Source organism: Salvia hispanica, chromosome 2 (genome assembly GCF_029641045.1).
Source record: "Salvia hispanica isolate PSC_SH4W2 chromosome 2, Shi_PSC_v1, whole genome shotgun sequence".
NCBI classification, from domain to species: Eukaryota; Viridiplantae; Streptophyta; class Magnoliopsida; order Lamiales; family Lamiaceae; genus Salvia; species Salvia hispanica.
The window spans coordinates 1,756,068-1,779,183 of NC_142693.1; the positions used below are offsets into that span (position 1 = coordinate 1,756,068).

A 23,116-nucleotide genomic window follows, 5' to 3' on the forward strand; every position below is an offset into this window, starting at 1 on the left:
TCATCCAAGACATTATCTGCATCAATAGCCACAGCTTCAAGTTGCCTCAACCAAATCTTGACAGCTTGGGTGGTGGATTTCTTCTCAGCATCACTCAAGTAGGCTTGAATCATCTTCAGAGTCTCCTGCAGCTGTTCAGTATCTTTATTGAGACCTCAAAGCAGAGAGTACTCTTCCTTGAGAATGTTAATCAGGTTTTGGACAAGAACTTCGACGCCTGCTGTAGCAACGGCTTCCATGATTTGCAGAGATTGATTTTTAGGGAGAAAATGGTTGCAAGTGTATCTTTGAAGATGAAGAATGCTTGTAAACGTGTGGATGATATGCTAATATTCTCTCTCCTGCATTATGGTTTTCACTCATCAAACTATGAATTATGTCCCACATCTTTTGTCATCTCCCTCGAGAAAGCAGAAAGCAAAGACATAAAGTTAATAACTAAACCACAATTTGAAGAAAAAATTCTTATCTTCTTATCTCTTTCTTTCTTGACTCAAATAATACTCCTACAATCTTTGCTCACATTTGGAATTTCGGATATAATACTTTTTAAGCATTGCAGCTACAAATTTATTTCTTGCAATTACAACATCTCAAATTTTCATAAGAGATTTAATTAAAGAGCCCAATAATTGTAAAACCAATCTCACACATAATGCACAATTTTGAACACAAACAACATAGAAAGAATAGTCTAAAACAGAGCACAAAATTTGGCCATAACAAAACCACAAATAGACAGGATTTATACACGAATTACTGTATAATCGAAGTCAAGCAAACGATACACATGAACATCACAAAGTGGAAACTTTCTATGAATAGTAATTCCGTCACCTTCAACCATGTCCAAATCTCCCCCTCCTTTTCCACCAAATCATTAACACCTCTGAGGACGAACGCAGCATCGCGACAACCCCTCCGACCTGGTGTCAAATGGGAGGAACTTCTTCGAAATCAATAAAACTATTCAAGAGAGTAACAACGAACAATTGATCAATTGCAAGGGTTAAGAACTTGCGATCAAATTAGACATAAATGCATCAAGATTTACATCCAAAGTGCCACCCTCACTCATCACCTCCTTAGCCAAATCACTCCATTTACCAGCATTCCTCTTCATCTCCTTCCCTCTCTCCCCCTCCATCACCTCCCTCACACACCCCTCGATCTCCTCTCTCCGCACGACACCATCCCGAAGTTCGTGTTTAGTAGGCCCCACGCCAGCTCCTCCATTTGTTCTTGGGGGAGAGTGGCCATGCTGCCAAAATGCAACGTATACAACTGATCATTGAGGTTTTATGTTCAGCCAGTTGAGGGTTAATTCAGACTGTAAAAGGTTGATATCGTACTTGTTGTCGTTTGCAACTCGTTTGTCCTGATCGAAAGATGGGACTGTGGGTCCAATGTAAGAACTGGAAATACTTTTGACACTGAACCAACAACCTGTATGAAGAAATTAAAATAGATTAAAGATTACTATATATATGTGTAAGTAATTTTTAATTGAATGGGATCCATACACCTTCATATCATTGTGAAGTTCAAACTGTGCTTAAGGAATAAGATAGATGAATCATGAAAGAAAATCAATTGCTTGAGAAAATTAAGCACAAGAAATAATAATGCATTAAGACCAAGATGGAATGCTCTGCTGTGTTTAATAACACAACACAAAATGATGTGCTCAATATGCACCAAAATAGGAACAAAACGCAGATTTCTCTATAGTTTTATATCAATTAAACCATATTCTCAGTTACCATCAAACACATACCAAATTTTCCAGCATTAGATAAGCATGACTCATACATTAGAGATCAACTCTGTACCTGACTGATCTATTCGGTGCAGTGAGTATCTTCGCAGATGTGTCTGCAGCACGCACAAGTTTCCCACCTTGCCCCGGGCAAAGCTCAATGTTGTGAATGCTCATCCCGATTCGCAAATTTGACAGAGGCGTACAGCTTCCATATTGAGAGCTGATGTCAAGACTCAAGAGTCAACATTTGGTTCATCATTGAATTCCACGATGGCACTTCCTTCGATTCCACCATCTCGGCAGCACCTTTAGATCAGTAGTTCACAAGATCATTTTTCTTCATTTAATGACCTTTCCGATCCTAGCTAGAAATCGCTGTTCTGGAAACTAATACATGATTGACCAAACACACAAGTTTACAAGCATATCAGAGGAGCACTTGACAAATATGGTTGGCAGCTGATATTTGGTGTGTGTATAAAATGATAGAATATTTGCTAAACGAAGAGAAATAGGCATCACCCCAACGGTTAGAGGTCAAATTTTGCCCTAGAAATGTTCACTAGTGAAAGGGTTAAACAAAAGAGTGACATGAATAAAACAAGTGCATAAACAACGTATAAGTGCAGCAGCTTTGAGACGAATAGTATTTTTTTTACCTTTCGAGTCCTAGCTAGCAATCTCTCTGCTGATTCCAACTGATACATAATTGACCAAACACACAAGTTTTCAACCCACATCACTCTGAGAAAAGGGCAGAAGAAGAATCTATGTTTAGGCACATGAGAAGTTAAAAAGGTTAAACAATAAATCATAAAAAAAGAGAATCTATTTTTTATGTCACCATGAAAAGATCATGACTGACCTTCATTTGAAGCTACTTCATCACCAACAAACCCACAAACAGTGTGACATTTTACCTCGAATTGATAGCATCATCAAACAGCTTAAATCCATCACAACAGCATTCTGAATCAAACATCAAACACAGAATCAGACAAATTGATACTTACAACACACCAGTTTCACTTAGTTTTCATCTGATCATGATAAGAATGGTAAACAAATCATTCGTTTATTCAAAATACTCAGACTCTTATGATCTACCTCTGTCTACACACTTTTTGCAGTAGTGATCCACAAGGTATGCACTCGTCTTGGCTGCACAAGAATGCGTTGTCAAATGTCGAGTGATGAGAGGAGTTTCAACTTTGGAAATAAAGAGTCATCTTTTTATCTACACAATACTATTAAATATCATACTTACGTGCTATGAGATTCAGATGAGGTTGTCATCAACCTTGATATTGAGATTCTATGGTTGCGCCACTCCAAATCAATACTTAGTTCCGGGCACTTTCTAATATTTAACCTCTCTAATGTAGTGAGGAGCTTCAATGCATCCACAGAGGCCGAGAGGTTTCCAAGCCATTGCGGCACCTCAACTTTGCGCAGTCATATAGATTTAACCTCTTTAGAGCTGAGAGGTTTCCAAACCATTGCGGTAATTCTTCTATCCCTATATTTTCTAACTTTAACATACGAAGAGAAGTGAGACGTTGAATTGATTGAGGCAGCCACTCCCAATTTTCCACCCCTCTTAATGTTAACTGCTTAAGTGAGTTGCAACAGCCTTCCAATATGCCATTCACAGTCTCATTAATGGCAACACTACTCTCTTTTGACCACTCCACACTCACATCTATATTTAAATACCTCAAGCTACCTAAATCCCAACTCTCAACACTTCCAGCATACATCAATTTAGGAACGTCTCTGATTGTTAAAAATCCAAGATTAGATGATTTAGCGAGACATTCAATTAGCATTGGTAGATTCTTTAGGCTTCTTAATCCTACCAATTCAAGAGCCTTAATCGTAGGGGCCCACAACTCTAGCATTTGATGTGGAAATTCCATCAGTTCTCTGCAGTCTGTAATTCTCATCACAACGAAGATTCTTTGATTTCCTCCTTCTCCACAACTTGGTTTCCCAATCGACTTCAGATTTTCACACCTTTCTATTACCAAGGTATGCAGAGAATTCAGGGTGTCCATCCCATCTAATGATCTCAAATTCTCTAATTGGGTTATAAACAGCGACCCTAAATTTGGCAAGTGGTCCAATGTTATTTCCTCACATTCTGAGCACCCAGTGAGTTTTAACTCAATCAAGTTATGAAGTGGTAAGCTAGAGCCATGAGGATCACCCTGTAACCATGTTGGAAATCTTTTGCCTTTGTATCCCTGAATCACCAACTTCTTCAGATTTGCATGAGGTCTGAGACCTTCCAACACACTCTCATCATTTCTTTCACCTGAACAATCAGATTTCCAATAAAACTGCAATTCAGATAACTTTTCCTTCCGGGATATATTGGCTTTCAGAGCCTCTTCCTTGTCACTCACCCTTTGAAGATTTCTAATAGCCAATTCTCCACTGAGGTTTTTCAAATTTCCAAGTTCCTCAATATGATAGCCCTTCTCTTCACCCACTCTAAAACAAGGTAGTGTTTGGAGACTAGTTAATCTCCCAATCTCCGCAAGGTAATCTACATATTTGATATACAGATGCCTCAAGTTACCCAAGTACTTCAGCGTGTTTCCCAGTTTCTGCGAAGACGACACCCATGGTAATCTTAACGTTTGCATGTGACTAAGTTCACCAATCCACTCCGGGAAGTCTCCAGTATTCGTATTTGAAATATCAAGATATCTCAAATGTATCAATTCCCTAATTGAATTGGGCAACTCTTTAATATTATAATAATCATCGAGAGTTAGACTATGCAGACACTGGAAGTCTGAGAACAATATACCAGAAGTTCCACTTTCCAAGATTAATGTACGCAATTGCTTGGCCACTTCTTTCGAAATATGACTTGTTTCTTTTTCAAGAAACATGTATCGGGTGGGGGTGCTTCCTTCTGCATTGTTAGATAGAGCAGAAGATGCTAGATCATGCACAAGATCATGCATCATGTAACCTCTCTCATTTCCATAAGCATCTCGCCATGCAACTTGAAGCAAAGAGTTGTGTAGAAGAACATTGAAATACTTATTTCCCACATCTTCCATCTCATTTCTTTCATCTCGTTGAAGAAAACCTTCTGCCATCCACTGCTCAATAACTCTCTGCTTCCCAATCCAGTGACCTTTAGGGAAAATTGAACAATATGCAAAGCACTTCTTGAGGGATGGTGAAGGCAAATAATCAAAGCTCAATTTCAGTATTTTGTTTATTCTTTCAGCACCTTCAGCATCTGAAAGACAATTTACACTGATTAAGCGCCACTCTTCTTCGAACTTACACCGTCGAAGCACACCAGCAACTACATTGGCAGCTAAGGGCAAACCTCGACATGCTTCTGCAATCTTTCTCCCAATAATCTCAAATTGTGGTGGAACTTCTTCATTTCCATCAAAAGCTTTTTCTCTAATTATAGACCAGCAATCATCATCTGATAAACCACTTAAAGTGTATTCAAGTGGTCTCACAATTGAAGCAACATTTTGACTTCTGGTAGTGATGATAATTCCATTTCCCATAGTGGAACTAACTCCTGACATGGAGTTTATAAAGTCTTCCCACTTGGAAACATCTTCATTCCATACATCATCAAGAACAAGAAGAAAAGTTTTTGACTTGAGAGCTTCTTGAAGTTTTTTCAGTATGACTTCCCTACTTTGAACCTCACTAATGATCTCTCTAGTCAATGCAGACAAGATTTTTTTTAAAAGAATGATGGGATCAAAAGATTGAGAAACGTGAACCCAGATAAGTGATCCGAATTGAGCCTTCACCCTTTCATGATTGAAGACTTTTTTAGTCAACGTAGTTTTCCCCATACCACCCATTCCCACAAGAGCAATGATGGAGAACATCCGTTTATCTTCTTCTGGGTGGGTCTGTGTGAGCATGTCAACTAGTTTAGGCACATCATGATTTCTACCAATAAATATTGGATCAAGACTCAACGAATCAGTCTCATCAGAGGTATCAACAACAGCAGGGGGTGCATACACAAGCATATTTTGAAGGCCAAGTTGTGTTGCCTTTTTGTTGACAGACTCAAAATTCGCATTGATTTGTTTGATGGTATGAGCCATTTTAGAGCGACGTGAAATACGACTACTAGTACAGGATGACAAGCATGATAGTACCTTATTCTTCGGCTTGGGATTGGGATTGGGTGCGTTCATTTCCCTCGCTTTTTTGTAGAGAAAATGATAGTTGAATTCATCCAAGACATAATAAGCATCGAAAGCCACAGCTTCAAGTTTCCTCAACCACATCTTGACTGCTTCACCGGTGGATTTCGTCTCAGCGTCACTCAAGTAGGCTTGAATCATCTCCAAAGTCTCCTGCAGCTTTCCGGCTTCTTCCTCAAGACCTCGAAGCAGAGAGTACTCTTCCTTGAGAAAGTTGATCAGGTTTTGGACGACAACTTCGACGCCAGCTGTAGCAACAGCTTCCATGGTTTCACAGAGAGAGATCAAAAGAGAGAAAATGCTTGCAAGTTTATCTTCCAAGATGAAGGATATCTGTAAACTTTTGGACGGTATGCTAATAATATTCTCTCTTTGAACTCTTTCTCTCATTCCCACAAAGCAAATTGATATAAACGTTAATGAAAGATATAATAAAAAAGTGCAGCAATTATAAAAAAGTCCAACCATTGTGCATTGTGCAGTGTGATTGGCTTAGAAGGTGACCAATCATTAATTTATATGGAAAATTAATTTTTCTTGTTTTTAGACAAAACTTATTCGCATACGAAATTTAAGGCCGGAGAGTTCAATGCCTAATACTCCATCTCGACTCAATATTCTCTTTAGGTTGCTCGCGGATTTTAATGCATAATTGAAAAAGTAAGACAAAGAGATAGAAAGAAAAGGTAAATAAAATATTGTTAATGAAGAATAGGTCTCTTCTCGTTAGAGAGAAGGGGTTTCAAAATTTGGAAAATGCTTATTCTTGTGGGAACGGATGAAGTATTAATCAGCTCGCTAAAGAAAGAATGTATATTCTCTGGACATCAAACTTGAAAATCAAAATCAACATGATGAAGGAATCTGCAAAATGCAAGATCCAAACTTCTTTCTTCTTCTTTGAAGAAAAAATCGTAGACAACAGCAAAATCTTCGTTGCTGAAAAACTGAGGAAGTCCAGAATCACACTAGTATCCACGGAGGTCCTTCGAGTCGACTCTCGTACCAGAGCCGCCCTACCTACCCGTTCGAGCTACCTTCAAACAAGCTCAAAATAGATTAATCCCTCTAAATATATGTATGGTTAATGCATAGCCCTATTCATTGATCTCCTATACTAATAATCTTTCATTTTAAAGGAAATGATAGAGGATTTGTATGTCCACTTTATTTACCAAACACTAACCAATAACATACCTCATACATACCATTTTTTCAAGGCAGCCATCTTCTTCTCCAAATCACCACTCAACTGAAAGGTTACCCATCTTTTCTCTTCTCAAAGGAAATCTGATTCAGATAACCATATATCATCAACTTCGTAAACAGCAAAACGACAAAACAAGAACAAGATGATTTTTATACGTTTTTTTCCCTTTCCGGTCACACAAGTTTACAAGCGTATCAGACGAGCATGGGTTATAGAAAAGGGTCAGGTGCATAAAACAAGTGCAAAAAAAAACGTATAACTAGAAAATCCGTGCTTCGGTATTCTGGATCAGCATTCATTTGGATCATGTCTTCAACCAAATATAAATCCAGTTCGCACAAATACACAATGAGACAAATAGAATGAGCAAACTGTAACTAGCCTCAGCTTCCATGGAACTATTCACAAAATAACACAATCCAACTGTAATTGAAAAGTCTAACCACAAAATACAAAACACCAATTTCACTTAATTTTCATCTGATCATGAAAAAATGCTGCACATATGCACACATCTAAAATATAAGGAAAGAAAACCAAAATAGATCTAAATAATCATGATTCAACAAATACAGAGGAGTTGCAACTTCGCAAATACAGAGCCATCTTCTCATCAACACAATATGAAAAATCATACTTGCTATGGGATTACAATATGGTTGCCATCAACCTCGATTTTGACTTAATACAATCTTGCTCACACTTGGAATGTCTGATATAATATTTTTAAAGCTTTACAGATACAAATTTATTTCTTGAATTACCATCTCAGCGCCCCTGTCGTGAAACAGCGCCATTTTTCTGCTCTTTTCAGTCCAGACAAAAAATTTTCGGGGTTTCTCAAAAACTATGTCGTTTACTCTCCATTCCTGTTTTCATCATAATTGTGTTAATACACTGTGCTACACTCCCTACAAAATACTATGCAACAATTTGGACAAAGAGAAATAGGCATCACCTCGAGGGTTAAACAAAAGGATGATATGAATAAAACAAGGGCAAAAACAACGTATACCTTGAAAACCTCTGCTCAGTATTCTGGACCAGCATTGATTTTGATTGCGTCTTCAACCTGGTTGTCCAGTTTGCACAAAAGTTAGAGACGATATATAACGGGAGAAAGAAGAACAATGCAATGAATCAATAGCAAAAATAGACAGCTTAAATAATCCATAACGAAAGCACCAAATACAGAATAAGACAAATTGAACAAGCAAACTAAAACTACACTCATTTGATCCGAATACTTGACTGTTTTGATCTACGATGAAAAATTGTTAAGCAAATCATTCATTCATCCAAAATACTTGACAGTTATGATCTACCTCTGTTTACACACTTTTTTGCAGTAGTCAACCAATTACAAGGCCTGCATTTGTCTTGGCTGCACAAGAAAGTGTTGTAAGATGAGGGGAGTTGCAACTTTGCTAATACAATGCCATCTTTTTATCAACACAATATGAAATATCATACTTACTTGCTATGAGATTCAAATGCGCTTGCCATCAACCATGATTTGGAGATTGGGATGGTTGCGCCACTCCGAATCAATACTTAGTTTTGGACAGTTTTTAATTTCTAACAATTTCAATTTAATGAGCAGCTTCAATGCATCCACAGAGGGCAGGCACCTCAACTTTGTGCAGCCATATAGATGTAACTGCGTTAGAGTTGAGAGGTTTCCAAACCATTCCGGCAATTCTTCTATCCCTATATTTTCTAACTGTAAGAAAGGAAGAGAAGTGAGACGTTGAATTGATTGAGGCAGCCACTCCCAATTTTCCACTCCTCTTAATTTTAATGTATGAAGTGAGTTGCAACAACCTTCCAATATGCCATTCACAGTGTCATTAATGGCCACACTATTCTCTTTTGACCACTCCTCACTCACATATATTTCTAATTTCCACAAGCTACCTAAATTCCAACTCTCAACACTTCCAGCAGACATCATAGGAACGCCTCTGATTGTTAATTCTCTAAGACAAGGAGATGACTTACTGAGGCAGTCAATTAGCATTGGTAGATTCGTTAGGCTCCTTAAGCCATCCAATTTGAGAAACTCAATTGTAGGGGCCCATGAATCTACCATTTGATATGGCAATTCTATCAGTTTTCCGCAGTCTACAATGCTCAGCCGATTGAGGATTCCTTGATTTTCTCCTTCTCCACAACTTGGTTTCCCAATCGACTTCAGATTTTCACACCTTTCTATTACCAAAGTATGCAGAGAATTCAGGGTGTCCAGTCCATCTGGTAATGCTGTCAACATATCACATTCTGCAATGTGCAAGTACGAGAGATTGCGATTGTTATAGAAAAACATTTTTGACAAACATTTCAAACTCTTTAATTCTTTTATATAGAGCAACCTTAAATTTGGTAAGTGGTCCAATATAATTTCCTCACATTGTAAGCAATAATCGAGATTTATCTCAATCAAGTTATGAAGTGGTAAGTAAGAGCCTTGAGGCTCATTTCGTAACCATGATGGAAATCTTTTGCCACTGTATCCTTCAATCGTCAACTTCTTTAAATTTGCATGAGGTTTGAGACCTTCCAACACACTCTCATCATTATTTTCACCCGGACGATTACAGTTCCATCCAAAACGCAATCCAGATAACTTTTCTTTCTGCATTATTTTGGCTTTCAGAGCCTCTTCTTTGTCACGAACCCTCTCAAGATTTGTAATAGACAATTCTCCTTTGAGATTTTTCAAATTTCCGAGTTCTTCAATATGATAGCCCTTCTCTTCGCCCACCATGAAGTAAGGTAGTGTTTGGAGACTAGTTAATCTCCCAATCTCCGCAGGCAACTCTACATCATATTCTATATACAGATGCCTTAAGTTAACCAAATGCTTCAATGTGTTTGGCAGTTTCTGATCCATGGCATGTGATACTCTTAATGATTGCAAGTGACAGAGTTCACCAATCCACTCCGGCAAGTTTTTAGTAGATGTATTTGAAATATCAAGATTTCTCAAATGTATCAACTTCCTAATTGAATCGGGCAACTGCAACTCTGTATAACTTTCACCAAGAGTTAGATTACTTTCACCAAGAGTTAGATTATGCAGACAATGGAAGTCTGAAAATTGATACCAGAAGATCCAACTTTCAAGAATAATGTACGCAAATGCTTGGCCACTTCTTTAGAAATATGACTTGATTCTTCTTCAAGAAACATGTATCGAACCGGGGTGCTGCCGTCCACATTACTAGATAAAACAGAAGATGCAAGATCATGCATCACACAAATTTCCTCATTTCCATAACCATCTAGCTTGGCAACTTGCATCAAAGAGTTGTGCATAAGAATACTGAAAAACTTATTTCCCACATCTTCCATCTCATTTCTTTCATCTGGTTGAAGAAAACCTTCTGCCATCCACTGCTCAATTACTCGCTGTTTCATAAACCAATGACCTTTAGGGAAAATTGAACAGTATGCAAAACACTTTTTGAGAGATGGAGAAGGCAAATAATCAAAGCTCAATTTCAGTATTTTTTTAATTCTTTCTGCACCTTCAGCATCTGAGAGACAATTTACACTGATTAACCGCCACTCTTCTTCGGACTTACACCGTCGAAGCACACCGCCAACTACATTGGCAGCTAAGGGCAAACCTCGACATGATTCTGCAATCTTTTTTCCAACAATCTCAAATTCTGGTGGAACATCTTCATTTCCATCAAAGGCTTTTGCTTTAATTATGTTCCAGCAATCATCATCTGATAAGCCTCTTAAAGTGTATTCAAGTGGTCTCACAATTGAAGCAACATTTTGACTTCTGGTAGTGATGATAATTCCATTTCCCATAGTGGAAGTAATTCCTGACAGGGAATTCATAAAGTCTTCCCACTTTGGAACATCTTCATTCCATACATCATCAAGAACAAGAAGATATGTTTTACCTTCGAGAGCTTTTTGAAGTTTTCTCAGGATAGCTTCCCTAGTCTGACCTTCATGTGAAGTAAATGTTGAAAGAATTTTTTTAAAAAGAAGAATGGGATCAAAGGTTTGAGAAACATGAACCCAAATAAGTGATCTGAAGCGTTCCTTCATCCTCTCATGATTAAAGACTTTTCTAGTCAACGTAGTTTTCCCCATACCCCCCATTCCCACAAGAGCAACGATGGAGAACATCCGTTTCTCTTCCTCTGGGTGGGTCTGGGTGAGCATGTCAACTAGCATAGTCACATCATCATCTCTTCCAATAAAGACTGGATCAACACTCAACGAATCAGTCTCGTTGGAAGTATCAACAGCAGCAGGAAGTGCATTCGCAATAATGTTTTGAAGGCCAAGTTGTGTTGCCTTGTTGTTCATAGATTCAAAATTCTCATTGATTTGTTTGATGGAATGAGCAATTTTAAAGCGGCGAGAAACGTTACCACGACTGCAGGATGACAAGCATGATAGTACCTTATTCTTCGGCTTGGGACTGGGTGCGTCCATTTTCTTCACTTTTTCACGGAGAAGATGATAGTTGAGTTCATCCAAGACATTATCAGCATCGAAAGCGACATCCTCAAGATCATTCAACCAGATCTTGACAGCCTGTTGGGTAATGGATTTACTATCAGCGTCACTCAAGTAGGCTTCAATCATCGCCAAAGTCTTTTGCAGTTTTCGGATATCTTCATTCAGACCTTCAAACAGAGAATACTCTTCCTTCAAAATGTCGATCAGCTTTTCGACAAGAATTTTGATGCCTACTGAAAGCACTGCTGCAGTCAGTGCTGCTTCCATAGTTTCAAGGAGATAGATCTAGAGAGAAAGGTAATTTATTATTGAAGATTAAGAATGCTTGTAAAACTTTTGGATGGTATGAAAAACACTACCAATTGTCCTTCACAATTGTATTTGTTCTTAACAATTTAATCACACATAAATGGATTTGACTAGGGAATTTATTCTTCATCATTTTCAAACATATGCAAGAAACACATATAAGTGAAAACCAAATCTGAAAATCTTGTGCAATCAAGTCTTTAAATTTCATTTTTCTCAAAATATTCTGTTAATTGGTAAGCATAATCTATGAATTCTTTTAGTTATTTTGTGAGCTTGGCCAGTTTTTGATTAGCAAATAATCTCAAGTAATTTGGGTTTGAATCAAAGAGATGTTATTATTAGTTTAAATCAGTGAATTAGAAGTTACTTATATTACATAAATCAGTGAAAACTACTTCTCTACTTCTGTTCAATATGAAATTTACATACTCAACACATGAAGAGAAAATGTAAATTGTTGCACTTACTTGCTGCAAGATTCAATTGCGTAGATGGTTTGTTCAATACGAAATTGCTCTCTCTCTATCTCAATCTCAAGGGTCAATTTCAGAAATTAGGAGTTTGAAGCTGTGATAAACAAAAGATTGTCTCAGCAGAGCTTCAAATTTCAATTATTGAATAGTTAAATCTAGTGGCTAATTTAAAATTGTTTATTGACCTTGAGTTAGTCATTATTTACAGTATATATAAGTTTAATGGGAGACTGCCTACAAAGATATTATTGTGTCCATGTCTCATATTGTCTATTCACTAGACTACTTCAAAAGATGCCTTAAAGTCTTTGGCAAATCAAATATTTATAAAATCCAGATTGAAGTTCAAGCAACCTTCAAAACAAGCTAAAAAATTAATAATCCATCAAAATATATGTATGCTTGATGCATAACTCTATTCAATGATCTTATATACTTAAAATCTTTCATTTTAAAGGATATAATAGATAATTTGTATGTGCACTACTCTATTTACCAATAACATACCTCACAAATACCATCTTTGCAAAGCAGCTATTTCTTCTCCAAATCACCACTCAACTCAAAGTTTACTAATCTTTTCCCTTTTCAATGCAATCTGATACTGACAACCATATATCATCAATATCATAAAGAGCGAAACGACAAAACAAGAAGAGGATCATTTTTCTTAGTTTTGTTTACCTGTGGTCCTAGCAATCTCTGCTGATCATTCTAAGTTCTGGAAATTGAAAGCAGCACTTGAAAATTTTGAAAGCTGTACTCCAAAATTAACGATCAGCAACTCAAAATGTTTTTGCACGATGAGATGTAAGCACATGCAAAATGTTTCCGGTATCGTCCAGGAACTCAGTGACTGAGGCACCAACTTCCGAGTCTGATTCAACATCGGATGAATCCGAGTCAAGTTCAGTCATTTCATCATCATCTGTGGTCTCCTGGTAAAGCTCATTTGCTGCTCTTCCATGTGCCCATCACTCACCTTCAGTGGCGATGAATCTTCGTTTTGTAGAGTGGCATGATCTGATAAATTAGAATACAATAAGTTACGGGCAATTAAATTAGTCAGACAATCAAAACTTCCAATGAGATGCTCTCTGTAAACTTACTCGTAGTGAAGAGGACAGAGGAGCTCAGATGGTCGATACGCAGCTTTGTATCTCATCTTTCTGCACGAGTGAATATAATAGCCAAGATAATAGTACTGAAGCATTGGGCAATGTACTTGATTTCTTCTAGAGCTGAATATTTGCCAAGTGATAGAAATGCGTAATCAGGATCCCAAAATAAATACTTGCTCGACAAACACTTTGGCAATATATCAATAACTCCAACAGCAATTAGCTTCCCGTCTACCACATACTGCTGATGGAAAGAGCCAAAGCCACATGGGGGCACCGAGCCATCGCCATTCGGTGGAACATATACTAAAGGAGTGTCAACCAAAAATCTCTTGTATGAGCTTTCAGTCACATGCTCAGGTGTATCATAATCAAACAGTACTCTTCATAATCAAAGCTAGATTTATTTAATTGAATCTCAATCCTCCTTTCTTCGCTGCCTCCTCCGGTGTTTTTCTTTACATCTTTTTAGACAGGCGCACTTGTTCTTTTGAAGGAACAAAGTCAGCAGCTTCGAGACGAATAGTATATGAGGGGCAGCATGTTTTCTCCGTATCGGGTTTGTACAGGAAACAGCCAGATCTTCTCCAGCCTCTGTCAAGGAGAGCAGGAGCAAAGAAAGCTTTGAGAAAACTCAGCCGAGTCTAGTGAAAACTATACAGCATCACCATTCACCAATTAAATTATAACAAAATTATTAACAGTATATATTCAGATCCATGTAACAGACAAAAATTGCACTTGCTTTGGTGTTTAATTTCTCTCACTTAGAAAATATGAGCCACATGGCTATTTAAGAGTGCTCGTCAGCATAGCACGTTTCGTAAATGATAACCACTAGAATTTATGTACTACTGATTTAGACCTGATCAAACAAGTGAATCTCAAAAGTAGCAAGTGTATCAAATCGATTTCCGAGCTAATCATAATCATAGAAAAACACCTAATCACAATGAAAAACTGAGGAAGCACCGGAATCACATTAGCATCCATGGAGATACTTGGAGTCGACTCCCCTGCCAGAGCCTCCTCGCTTGCCCATTCGAAAAAACCTTCAAAACAAGATCAAAATTGTTATAATCCATCAAAATATATGTATGGTTACCATAATGCATAACCCTGTTCAATGATATCCTATACTAATAATCTTTCAAAATAGAGAATTTGTAAGTCCATTTCATTTTTCAAACACTGACCAATATATAACATACCTCACAAATGTCATCTTTGCAAGGCAATCATCTTCTTCTCCAAAATCACCACTCAACTTAAAGTTTATCCATTTTTCCCTTCTCTAAGGCAATCTGATTCAGACAATCATCACAACTTGCAAAAAGAGCGAGGCGACAAAACAAGATCATGTTGGATCAGCATTAATTGATTAGGAAACAAGAAGTGAACGGGTTAAACAAAAGGGTGAGATGAATAAAACAAGTGCAACAACATCTATTCTGAATCAGCATTCATTTTGATCATGTCTTCAACCAAATATATATCCAGTTTCCACTATAATTAGAAACTTTATTCATTCAATTGGAGAAAGACGAGTAATGCAATGAATCAAATCATGTCCGAAACAGTGCAGATTCTGCAGAATGTAGTTGAAGGTCTTTTATGGCAAACAATGAGATTTAAAAAGTTTTAGAGAGAGATCCATCTCTGCTATTGTGAAGCAGGCATCAAACTAAGGATATATCCTGACCAAAGCTTATTAAAAAGAGTAGGCAATATATCTTCAAACTGCTTAATCCTAGACGAAAGCAATCTGAACAGAACACCAAATACACAATGAGACAAATTGAACAAGCAAACTAAAACCACCCTCAGCTTCCATTGAACTATTCACATAATAACACAATCCAACTGTAATTGAAACGTCCAACCACAAATTGCAAAATACAAATTTCACTTAGTTTTCATTTGATCATGAAAAAATTGCTAAACAAATCATTCATTCATCTCAAAACACTTAGTTATCAAGTTTGTAAATACAGAGTCATCTTTTTATTTACACAATATGAAAAATCTTACTTACTTGCCACGAGTTTCAAATGTGGTTGCCATCAACCTTGATTCTGAGCTTGGGGTAGTGGTTGCGCCACCCCGAATCAATACTTAGATTTGGACAATTTTGAATTCTTAATTCTTCTAATTTAGTGAGGAGCTTCAGTGCATCCACAGAGGGCAGACACCTCAACTTTTTCCAGCCACACAGCCCTAGATCTCCGCACGATGCCATCCACGCCAAACCTGACCCAAATTCCCATCACCCTAGATCTCTGCACCTCTATCGTGGAATTCCAGCCCCCATGCGAAAAGAAGCACCGGACCGCCCTGTTGGACACAATTCTCATTATAGAGGATATAGTAGTATTAGAGACTTTGAATGTCCATTTCATTTTCCAAACACTGAACAATAATAACACACCTCATAAAAATGCCATATTTGCATGGCAACCATCTTCTTCCCCAAATCACCACTCAACTCAAAGTTTACTCATCTTTTCCCTTCTCAAAGGCAATATGATTCATACAACCATAAATCATCAACTTTCATAAAGAGCGAAACGACAAAACAAGAACAAGATCATTTTTCTTCTTTTTCTACTTTTCCGGTCCTAGCTAGCTATCTCTCTACTGATTCCAAGTTCTTGAAAGTGAGACATGATTGACCAAACACACAAGTTTACAAGCATATCAGAGGAGCACAAGTTTACAGTCATTGCAGCACTTTGACAAATTTGATTAGTGAAAGCTGTTTTTCGGCACATGAGAAGTGAAAGGGTGACATGAATAGAAACAATGTATAACAAGAAAACCTCTGCTCGGTATTCTGGATCAGCATTCATTTTGACAATGTCTTCAACAAAATATATATCCAGTTTGCTCAAAAATTAGAGGCTATACATGTTCAATAGGAAAAAGACGAGCAATTCTGTCCGATATAGTGCATATTCTACAGAACGGAGTAAAAGATCTTTTATGCAAACAAGCAGGAATGAGATTTAACAAGTTTTAGAGATAATTCATCTGTGCTCTAGTGAAGCAGGCTTCAACCTAATAATATCATAACCAAAACTTATTAAAAAGAGAAAGTAATATATCACCAAAAAAAGAGGATATTGTCATCATGAAAAGAGCATGACTGACCTACATTTGAAGCCGCTTCGTCACCAACAAACACACAAATTAAATCTGGTGACGTAATGATCAACCTCTGTTTGTGGAGCGTGCAGACTTTGGCAGTAATGATCCGAGGCCTGCACTTGTCAAGAGAAAGAGCAGTTTCAACTTTGCAAATACAAAGCCATCTTTTAATCAGCACAATATGAAAAATCATACTCCTGGAGGTTCAAATGCGCTTGTAATCAACCATGATCTGGAGGTCGGGATGGTTGTGCCACTCTGGATCAATACTTAGTTTTGGACAATTATTAATATTTATGTCATCTAATTTAGCGAGGAGCTTCAATGAATCCACAGAGGGCAGGCACCTCAACTTTGTGCAGCCATGTAGATGTAACGTTCCTAGAGATGAGAGGTTTCCAAACCATTGCGGCAATTCTTCTATCCCTATATTCTTTAACTGTAACACAGAAAGAGAAGTGAAACGTTGACTTGATTGAGGCAGCCACTGCCAATTTTCCACCCCTCTTAATGTTAACCACTGAAGTGAGTTGCAACAGCCTACCAATATGCCATTAACAGTCTCATTAATGGCAACATTAATCTCTTCTGACCACTCCTCACTCACATCTATATTTAAATTCCACAATTTACCTAAATCCCAACTCTCAACACTACCAGCAGACATCAATTTAGGAACGCCTCTGATTGTTAAATCTTCGAGATTAGATGATTTAGCGAGGCAGTCAATTAGCATTGGTAGATTCGTTAGGCTCCTTAATCCCTCCAATGAGAGAGATGCAATTGTAGGGGCCCACAACTCTAGCATTTGACGTGGCAATTCCATCAGTTCTCCACAGCCTCTAATTCTCAGCCGGTGGACGGTTCCTTGATTTTCTCCTTCTCCGCAGCTTGGATTCCCCACCGACTTCAGATTTTTACACATATCTATACTCAACACCTTCAGAGAATTCAAGGTGTCCAGCCCATCTGGTAATGCTACCAACATATCACATCCAAAAATGCTCAATATTGAGAGATTGCGATGGTTATAGAAAAACCTCTTTGACAAACATTTCAAACTCTTTAATTGCCATATAGAGAGCGACCTTAAATTTGGCAAGTGTTCCAATGTTCCTCACATTCTGAGCACTTGTAGAGACTTATCTCAATCAAGTTATGAAGTGGTAAGCAAGAGCCATGAGCTTCACCCTGTAACCATGTTGGAAATCTTTTGCCTTTGTAATTGTTAATCTCCAACTCCTTCAGATTAGCATGAGGTCTCAGACCTTCCAACACACTATCATCATCTCTTACACCCAAACAATCCGATCCCCATTGAAACGCAATTCAGATAAGTGTTGCTTCCGAAATATATTGGCTTTCAGAGCCTCTTCCTTGTTAAGCACCCTCTCAAGATTTTTAACAGTTAATTTTCCATTGAGACAATTCAAATTTCCAAGTTCTTCAATATGGTAGCCCTTCTCTTCGCCCACTTTAAAGAAAGGTAGTGTTCGCAGTCTAGTTAATCTCCCAATCTCCGCAGGCAACTCAACATCATCGTGAATATATAGATGCCTCAAGTCAACCAAGTACTTCAAGGTGTTTGGCAGTTTCTGACCCCTGGCACTTGACGTTCTTAACGATTGCAAGTGACTGAGTTCACCAATCCACACCGGCAAGTCTTCAGTATATGTATTTGACAGATCAAGATTTCTCAAATGTATCAACTTTTTAATTGAATTGGGCAATTGATGCTCTTCTGAACTTTCACCAATAGTTAGATTCTGCAGACATTGGAAGTCTGAGAAATTGATACCAGAAGTTCCACCTTTCAAGATTAATGTACGCAAATGCTTCGTCACTTCTTTTGAAACATGACTTGATTCTGTTTTAAGAAACATGTATCGAGCTGGGGTTCTGTGGTCTGCATTATTAGATAAAACAGAATATGCAAGATCATGCACTAGATCGTGCATCACATAGCACACCTCTCCGTATGCATATTTCTGTGAAACTTGCAACAAAGAGTTTTGTAGAAGCACATTACAAAACATGTTTCCTATAGACTCCATATCATCTCCTTGCCTTGGTTGAAGAAACCCTTCTCCCATCCGTAGTCCAATCAGCTCAAGCTTTCCGATTCCATGACCTTTGGGGAAAATCGAACAATATGCGAAACACTTTTTGAGTGACGGTGAAGACAGATAATCAAAGCTCAATTTCAGTATATTTTTTATATTCTCACCACCCTTACCACCTGCAAGGCCTTTTTCATTGATCAATCGCCACTCTTCTTCGGGTTTACGGCGAAGCATACCCCCAACTTTACATTGGCAGCTAAAGGCAAACCCCCGCATCTTTTCGCAGTCTCTTTCCCAATCGTCTCAAATTCCGGTCGAACTTCTCCATTTCCATCAAAAGCCTTTGCTTTTATTATGGACCAGCAATCCTCATCTGATAAGCCATTTAAAGAATGAATATGAAATGGTTTAACAATTGAAGCAACATCTTAACTTCTGGTAGTGATGATAATACCATTTCCCATAGTTGAAGTAACTCCTGACATGGAATTTATAAAATTGTCCCATTTCCGAACATCTTCATTCCAAACATCGTCAAGAACAAGAAGATAAGTTTTTGCCATTAGAGCTTCATGAAGCATTTTCAGAATAGCTTCCCTATTCTGAACCCCTTCACCAATATCTGAAGGAGTTAATGTTGACAGGATTTTACTGAAAAGAATGATTGGATCAAAGGTTTGAGAAACATGAACCCAAAGAAATGATCCGAATCGAGCCTTCACCCTTTCATGGTTGAAGACTTTTTTAGTTAACGTAGTTTTCCCCATACCCCCATTCCCACAAGAGCAACGATGTAGAACATCCGTTTCTCTTCCTCAGGGTGTGTTGGGGTGAGCATGTCAACCAATTTATTCACAGCATCATCTCTTCCAATAAATATTGGATCAAGACTGAATGAATCAGTTTCAGGAGAAGTATCAACAACAGCTGGAAGTGCATTCGCAATAATGTTTTGAAAGCCAAGTTGTGTTGCATTGTTGTTGACAGACTCAAAATCCGCATTGATTTGTTTGATGGTATGAGCCATTTTAGAGCGACGTGAAATGCGACTACAGGATGAGAAGCATGATAGTACCTTATTCTTCAGCTTGGGATTGGGTGCATCCATTTTTCTCGCTTCTTTGTAGAGAAAATGATAGTTGAGTTCATCCAAAACATAATAAGCATCGAAAGCCACAGCTTCAAGTTTCCTCAACCACATCTTGACTGCTTCACCGGTGGATTTCGTCTCAGCGTCACTCAAGTAGGCTTGAATCATCTCCAAAGTTTCCTGCAGCTTTCCGGCTTCTTCCTCAAGACCTCGAAGCAGAGAGTACTCTTCCTTGAGAAAGTTGATCAGGTTTTGGACGACAACTTCGACGCCAGCTGTAGCAACGGCTTCCATGGTTTCGCAGAGAGAGATCAAAAGAGAGAAAATGCTTGCAAGTTTATATTCCAATATGAAGAATGCTAATAATATGTTTTTTTTTTCTTGACTAATTTATCGTTCACAGTTATAATTTCGGACAGAAGATTAAAGCTTGTGATCATCTCATCTCTAATTTTTATGAAAGATATATATAAAGGAGACCAGTAATTATAAATAATTACCAACAATTGCTTCCATTTGGTTCAATTATTCATTGTACATGATTGGTTTGGAATTAAAGGTGTGCATTGTGATTGGCTTAGAAGGTGACCAATCTTACCCGAGTGGTGATATTAACATATAGTCCATAAAAAGGATTAAGATAATTAATTAATATTGAAAATCACATTTTAGTGCATAAAATTTTAAATTCAACACAAACTCAACATGTGAAAGTGAACGACAAAAGTAGTGCAATTAGGGGTTCGCATTTGGGTTTCGGTTCGGTTTTTTGCCTAAATCGAACTAAAATCGAAAAACCAAATTTAGCTCAAAATCCAAACCGAACCGAACCCATAAAATTAAAAAAATAAAAAACTGAACTTCTAAAACCGAAATTAATTTTAAAAATAAGTATATGTTTAAATTATCACCAAGCGAACAAACACTAATTTATATAATCTTGTTATGGATTCGAGTTATTATTAGCTTAGAGTTTGTATTGTTAGCTAATTAGAGTTCGCCTGCAACTTTTTTTAATTAACTATTTTGTCATACTGACAGGGGAACTTATGAAATACAGATTTTTCTTGAGTAAATGATCATTTTTTTAATTCTTAGTGTTTTATTGTTCCTATATTTCATTACTATAATTTTTTTTCATATTTTATGATTTTTTTGAAATATAGAGACATTATTATAATAACAATAAATATTTTTATATGTGTAAAAGTAAATTTAAGGAGTTCAATAAATTCATAAATTATACATTGCATCCAACTAGGTAAAATTAGTACATATCTTTCGTTTTGTTTAATTAACTAATTCAACATTTCAACGATAATGTTGATAAAAATGAATATTTATATTATTTTTTATCTTGGTGCGGTGTTTTACTATTGAACTAGATGTATTCTTAGTTAAATGTTGTTGATGCGTGTTTGCATTAGATATCTAAAACATTTTAATAAATATATAGTAGATATTTTTTATTTTTCTGTTGATGCATAATAATTTTTATATGTTGTTTAAGTATGACCACTTTCTTTGTAACATATATGCAACAATATTCTAATCAACATTAGTGCTTGTATTATTTTATTTCTAAACTTATTTTTTTTAATTAACAGTTTGAAATTAGTAAGAAAAAAAATAAAATAGATTGTGTATAGCACGGGTTTGATATTCAATTTGAATTTGAGTCCACTGTGATAGAGATCTTTAAAACTTTGTTCATAATCCATTAAAAAAAAATTGGCGTTAGTAAAAAGAGGTGCTAAGTATTCATCAATATCCTTAATTATTCTCAATCACTTCATAATTGACCTAAGAACAGAAAAATACAGAATAATATCAATTTATATATGATATCGTCTTAGAAGATTTTAGTATAGTAATACTCCCTTTGGCCCACAAAAGATATCACACTTTCCTTTTCAGTTTGTCCCACAAAAGATGTCACATTTCCCTTTTTAGAAAAAGTTCACTATCACATGAATATAAAAATTATATTTTCTCTCTCCGTTTAACACACAAACAAAACCTCCTAAAATCCTGTGACGTCCCACAAGTGTGACATCTTTTGTGGGACGGAGGGAGTAGTTAATAACTTTTATGTACCAAAATATATTAGTATATTGATTTATACGTATAATATGATACTTCATCTACCCCTAGTAGAGATATTTCTTTTGGATACTCCCTCCGTCCCGGCTAAGATAACACATTACTTAGCCGGCACGGGATTTTAGGAGTTATTGATTAAAGTGTTTAATTGGAGAGAGAGAAGATGGGTGTAAGTATTAAAGTAGAGAGATAAAGAAAGATGGATATTTTAATAGGAGTGAGAAAAAGTGGTTGAGTGTATTAATTGGTGAGAGAAAGTTACCAAAAAAGGAAATGTGTCATCTTAGTTGGGACAAATTAAACTAAAAAGGAAAACGTATCATCTTAAGCGGGACGGATGGAGTATAAGATTTAAGAAAGCTGTATTAATTGAGTTAAGGAAGGGAAAATCAAAATTAGAAATGTATAGATTTGATACAATAAAGTTACCTTAATGTATAGCACGTTGACGTTGCATTCTAAATTTAAATCAACAGCTATGTATTTCACCAAATTGAATATAACATTAACTAGTAAATTCGTACTATTACAGCTTGCACATATATATATAAAAAAATACTTTACATTTAACGAGATTTTTTGAAACCATAACTCATATAATTAAATTAGTAAGTACATTAATATAAGAAACGGGTCCACATGCACATGCTAGGTCCTGGTCAATTGGGACATAAAATAAGAATTTTGATCCGAATTCAAATATTTTATAGTCTATATAAACTGAGATTCGTTGGCCCAAATAGATAAATTATCAAATAAATTAATGCAGTTAGCCAGTTGATGTTTGACGAAGTTAATCTCACAGTACAAGTTACAAACTCAGTAAATCAAATTGTTGTTATTTATTGTAGCACAATTTCCAAAAATCTAAACAATCATATAAAATAGGCAAATTAATTTTGTTATCTATCACAAAGATTTACACGATGACTTCTTCCTTGGAATGGAAAAAAATAAAAGTAGTGAACGGCGCTGCACCAGATTGAGTTGAGGCAAAATTATTTTAATAGGAGTATACATGTGGAGTATGTCATATTTATATTTATATGGGTAGGAAATATATATTGGGATTTATTGAAATGCAAATTCTAATTAGGTTTGATGATGCATTCAACTACAAAGAAGAACCTGCT

General features: G+C 36.7%; 3 pseudogenes across 1 annotated transcript; all 3 read right to left on the reverse strand.

Annotated features, from left to right (window-relative positions):
• Positions 1-3,041: 3,041 nt before the first annotated feature.
• Positions 3,042-6,299, reverse strand: LOC125209741 (putative disease resistance protein RGA1; annotated as a pseudogene).
• A 416-nt stretch (positions 6,300-6,715) lies between these two features.
• Positions 6,716-13,142, reverse strand: LOC125200939 (putative disease resistance protein RGA1; annotated as a pseudogene). The gene is made up of 7 exons (XR_016135521.1): positions 12,967-13,142; positions 12,454-12,553; positions 8,661-11,959; positions 8,509-8,567; positions 8,199-8,255; positions 7,821-8,052; positions 6,716-7,263 (listed from the first exon to the last, which is right to left on the reverse strand). The product of XR_016135521.1 is annotated as a putative disease resistance protein RGA1 (transcript).
• Positions 13,143-16,932: 3,790 nt separating this feature from the next.
• LOC125209886 (putative disease resistance protein RGA3) lies at positions 16,933-20,174 on the reverse strand (annotated as a pseudogene).
• Positions 20,175-23,116: the final 2,942 nt, after the last annotated feature.